The 5,655-nt window shown below is 42.2% G+C and overlaps 1 pseudogene; it reads left to right on the top strand.

Moving 5' to 3' along the window:
* Positions 1-2,276: 2,276 nt before the first annotated feature.
* LOC100966076 lies at positions 2,277-4,216 on the top strand (annotated as a pseudogene).
* The last annotated feature ends 1,439 nt before the right edge of the window (positions 4,217-5,655 follow it).

The raw sequence follows: 5,655 nt of genomic DNA, 5'->3' as shown, positions 1-5,655 counted from the left end.
CCCCCAGAACATAAATCATAAAACCAGTTAACTTTTGATTGGAAAGTGGATTGGATTTCTTTCAGAAGATAGATTTAAAGGATAAATTTATTCATTTATTTATTGACTACATAATTCTAGGTACTGGATATTCAGCTATACATAAAACAAATGAAATCCCTTCTCTCCAGGGGCTTACAGTCTCAAGGAAGAGATAACCAAAAAGTAAACAAATAAATAATATTTCGGCAAGCTGTACGTGTCACAAAGAACAATGAAAGCAGAGGATGGTGGCTGAGGAAGGATTACTGTCAGCAAGATGTCAAAGACCCCTGAGGGAGTAAGCAGAAAACAGTCTGCCTGGTGGGCAGGAGCCAGGAGGACACAGACAAGAACGACCTCAGGAGTGGACCGTCATGGAGGGAAGCCCAGTGCAAGACTACAGAGTGGGTCTGAGGCGTTCCACCCTGGCTCCAGCACATGCTCTCAAATCTGAAAGATGCAATGCTCTTGAATCAGTTCAAGAATCTGAATGTATAGCACATTCAGATTTTTATAATACTGGTGGAATTATATCTCAGTCATCGTTGGTCCACCTTCCAATTTTTCCAAAACATACACACTCCACAACTAAAAATAGCTACCACTGAGCTTTTCTGAATAAACTCATCCATAAGTGGTCATGAACATCCACGTTATGTGCCTGTTTCTCTCAGTGATAATCCTTAGACCAGGGCTGCCATAGTCTTTTCATGTGACATGTATGTACCCTAAATCTGAGAATTACCAGGAAGTATACCTCTGTGCCACAAAACTTAGCATTCTGTCCCAAGTGAAGCGGCAGCCTGCCAGCACCTATATCAAATTTCACAGTAATATTCTAATTCACCCCCTACCACCTGTATAGTCCCATGTAAATGAAAAGCAATCTATCAGTATGGAAATACCCAAACAAAAGCAAAATACATAATTTAATTTGTAATTTTTACTTCAAAGGGCCTTTTTTTATTTAAATTCTATTTGGAATTTCATCAACATTATTAGCCATCCTTCTGTGTGTGTTTCTCCCTCTCAATGTAGAAAGAGGATTTGAGCCAATTTTTAACAGGATCTAACAAGATTTTCACTTCACTCTGGGTCTCTGGGGCAGCTGGTGAGCTTCTACATCACTTTGATTTAGAAGAAGCTCTGTAGCTCAGCAGCTAGGGTGCTGGCCACATACGCCAGAGCTGGTGGATTCCAACCCAGCCCAGGCCTGCCAGATAATGACAACTATAACCAAAAAATAGCTGGGCATTGCAGTGGGCACCAGTGGGCACTAAGCCTCAGAAGGCTGAGACAAGAGAATCACTGAAGCCAGAGTTGGAGGTTGTTGTGAGCTGTGAAGCCACCACACTCTACTGAAGGCCACTCTGTCTCAAAAAAAAAAAAAAAAAAAAAAATTGAAAATTGAAAGGAATAATCCTTGCTAGTAGAGATTTTTAGGATATTATTCAGCCATACTGCCACTTTCACTGATCATATTTTTTATCTCATTTCATGAAAATATGTGGTCATTCCACAGTCTTCCAGGTGTTAATGACAGTGGGTTCAGTAGAAACAAAATCATAGGATTTTAAGAACAAAAGTTCTTTTCGCTTTTTCAAACTTGACCAATTCTCTATGCACCAAGTAATTTGAGTCTAAGGAGAATGAGGGAACTTTCTCTAACTTCACAGTCACAGTTTTTCTTACATTTTTGTATTTCCATGTCATAATATCCAGGTTCTCTTCTCTGTAAGTAGAGGGTCTCTCCAAAGATTCCCCTTTCTCTAACATTTTCAAAGAGCAGCAGAATGAAGCAGCAAGAACATGGTGAAGCAGACCCCACCACATCCTACACATACACCCTACACACACCCCCTCTACCAGACATTGCCCTGCTCTGGTGCTGTAGTTAATATTTCAGATTGCCTGTTATCTCAAGGGGCAACAGCTAGAAACTATGATTAAAGGGTGTCAAGGATACGTGATGTTGCCTTCTGTTGACTCAATTCCAACCTATCGTATACAATAATCTATGCTAGCCCTGGCTCTGTGCTGGCTGCCTGCCGCCTCGCTGCCCCTCTCGGGTCTTCCAGGTCTCACGTGCCACCTTCTCGTGAGGGACCTTGTGCCATCCAGCATGTGCTGTCCCCCTGCCTCGTGGCACAGGGTCTCTTGGCCCCACTTCCGCCCTCTGCTCTCCTGACCTGGACAGGAAGCGGCCCCACTTGGCCTGGGCCTGGCGCGGGGTAGTCATTGGGGCCCGGTCTGACATGGGCAAGAAGCACAAGAAGCACAAGTTGGACAAACATCTCTATGGGGTATGTGGAAAGCCCTTGAAGCTGGTCCTCAAAGGGGGAGGGAATGAAGTCACCCAGCTCTCCACCGGCAGCTTGGGGCACAACTCCAGCCTCTTTGAAGACAAAAATGATCATGACAAACACAAGGACAGAAAGTGAAAAAGAGAAAGAAAGGAGAGAAGCAAGTTCCAGGGGAAGAAAAGGGCAGAAAGAGAAGAATAAAGGAGGATAAAAAGAAGCCAGATGGAGATCGCATGGAGAATGAGGCAGAAAAAGACCTCCACGGTCACATCCCTGGAAGACCGTATTTGCCTCCTGAGAAGCCTCTCACAAGCTCTTTAGCCAAACAAGAAGTAGAACAGACATCCCTTCAAGAGGCTTTGAATCAACTGATGAGACAAGTGCAGAGAAAAGACCCAAGTGCTTTCTTTTGGTTTCCTGTGCCTGATTTTATTGCTTCTGGCTACTCCATGATCATTAAACACCCAGTGGATTTTAGTAGATGAAGGAAAATATCAAGACCAACGACTACCAGTCCATAGAAGAACTGAAGGATAACTTCAAACGAATGTGTGCTAACGCAATGATTTACAACAAACCAGAGACTATTTATTAAAAAGCCGCCAAGAAGCTCTTGCACTCAGGGATGAAAATTCTTATCCAGGAAAGAATTCAAAGCCTGAAACAGAGCATAGATTTCATGGCAGATTTGCAAAAAACTCGAAGGCAGAAAGATTGATTAGATACCTTGCAGAGTGGGGAGGATGGCGGCTGCTGGCCTAGGGAGAGGGAAGACTCTGGAGATGCCTAAGCACAAGCTTTCAAAAAGTCCCAATAAGGAAAATAAAAAGAAAGACAAAGATATGCTTGAAGATAAGTTTAGAAGCAGTCATTTAGAAAGAGAGCAGGAGCGTTTTGACCGCATGGTGAGGAGTCTGGAGAGAAACTGACCCCGCGGCTCCTCAACAGTCAGTGTGAATTTGAGAGAAGGAAACCAGATGGAACAACAATGTTGGGACGTCTCCACCCCGTGGATTCCATGGTGGGAGAACCAGGATACTGCCCTGTGAGACTGGGAATGACAACTGGAAGACTTCAGTCTGGTGTGAACACTTTGCAGGGCTTCAGAGAGGATAAAAGGAACAAAGTAACTCCAGTGTTATACTTGAATTATGGACCCTACAGTTCATATGCACCACATTATGACTTGACATTTGCAGATATCAGCAAGAATGATTCTGATTTAATCTATTCAACTTATGGGGAAGACTCTGGTCTTTAAAGAGATTTCAGCATCCATGAGTTTTAGCCACATGCCAAGATCATCAGTAGGTCATGGCAGATAGTTTGCTGGATGTCTTAACCAAAAGAGGGCATTCTAGAACACTGCAAGAGTTGGAGACGTTATTTCCTGAAGAAGAAGGTCATGCTAGGACCTTAACACAGCAAAGGAAATGGAGATTACAGAAATAGAGTCAGCCAGACGTCTGGACTCCAGTACTCAGGACAGGCTCACATCAGTCAAAGCAGTGACAAGCTTTGTGCTCCAGTCGAAGTCTTTGACTCCGAAGAAGCTGAACAGTTCCAGAAGAAACTTGATGAGACCACCAAATTGCTCAGGGAGCTCTAGGAAGCCCAGAATGAGCGTTTGAGCACCAGACCCCTCCCAATATGATCTGTCTCTTGGGTCCCTCATATAAAGACATGCATCTCGCTGAGCAAGTGACCAATAATCTTAAAGAACTTGCACAGCAAGTAACTCCAGGTGACATGTAAGCATGTCTGGAGTTTGGAAAGCAATGGCGATTTCCATTCCTTCCCCGGTGGTAGAAAACAACTTTGTAGATGTAACAGAAGATTTTGAAGAACCTAAAAAAGCTGATATTGCTGAGGGTGGCCCTGATTGGATTTGAAGCCAGCTGGTATTTAATTATATATTATGTACATATTTTTTTCATTCTTGGAAATGCTTTTCAGAAGATAGTAAATATTTGTAAATTGTGTTTTTAATTAAACTTTGGAACAGTCAATTTTAGTGTTCCAGAGGTTTGACTTATATTAGGTAATAAAGCTGAACCTGTGACTCAAAAAAATAATAATAATAAAAATAAAATAATCTATGCTAGTCCTTAAAATGTCCACTAGAGTTCGTGCTTTCCTTCCAAATTATTCTGATGATTTCTCAATTAAATAGTTGTATTAGAGGCAATTCATTCCAATCCTCCTAACCCACCTTGCCTAAATTAAGCAGTGTTACAGCTTTCAAACAAATAAAATAAACACCAGAAGAGTCATATTTAATGGGTCTAGTGGACAAAAGTGGAAGTAGCAACAAGTAGCTACAATTAGTCCAAGGGCAGGATAATTTTTTTTTGACTTTGTTAAAATACTGAGTTTATTTCACATGTGTATTCTTGTCTCCCCATCATTCCTGTCTGATCACTGCTATCACTATGTCCTAATAACATTCCATACATTCTCAAAACCAAACAAAGGGTGGCTGGAGTTCCATTTTTAAAACCTAAACAGGAATTTTGAACAACACATTCTTGGCAACAGAACCTGGACAACATTTCTCAAACACAGTAGGGACATTTCTCACTCTGCATTATAAGAAGACAGCCAGACATCAACTGTTACAAAAACAAAATTAGGACAGAAAATATTTAAAAAGTGTGTTCCAGGGGTGTCTAACCTGTAGCCTGCAGGCCACTTGCTAATTTATTTTGTGAAGACTGTTTTTGCATATCTGTGGTGTTGGATCTCATGGAAAGTATGCACAGACCTTTTTTTTGTTTTTCTTGTTTTTTTGCAAATCACCTTCCTTAGTGTTTGTGCCTTTAATGTGTGGCACAAGACAACTCATTCTTCCCATGTGCAGCAGAAAAAAAAGTTTGGACACAGTGGAACTATTTTCTTAAAGGGTCTTTCTCCACTAACAGGGATACTGAACAGCCTCCTGGTCAGTCATCCCACCAGGAAGCCAAGTGATGAACTTGGCTTCCCCTTTGTGAAGAGAACCACCTTTTTCTATACTTGCTTGCATTTTTGCCTTAATGTTTTCTATAAAACTAGAAGCTTTTTCTTTTTTGAGACAGAGTCTCACTATGTTGCCTTCAGTAGAGTCAGGTGACATCACAGCTCACAGCAACCTCCAACTTTGGGCTTCAGAGAGTCTCTTGCCTCAGCCTCCCAAGTAGCTGGGACTACAGGTGCCCGCCACAACAGATGGCCACTTTTAGACACCCCTGAGAGTGTGCCATCCTCTCCCCGGTTTCTCTCTTACTGGTTTGGTAACCTCCTACTTTATCCTTCACTCAGACCAAAGTCACCTCCTCTGGGAAGGTTTCCT

The sequence above is a fragment of the Otolemur garnettii genome, unplaced genomic scaffold, assembly GCF_000181295.1.
Source record: "Otolemur garnettii isolate 467f Iridium unplaced genomic scaffold, OtoGar3 scaffold00002, whole genome shotgun sequence".
Lineage (NCBI taxonomy): Eukaryota > Metazoa > Chordata > Mammalia > Primates > Galagidae > Otolemur > Otolemur garnettii.
Note: the sequence above shows the minus strand (reverse complement) of the source record. Positions and strands in the feature narration are given on the sequence as shown.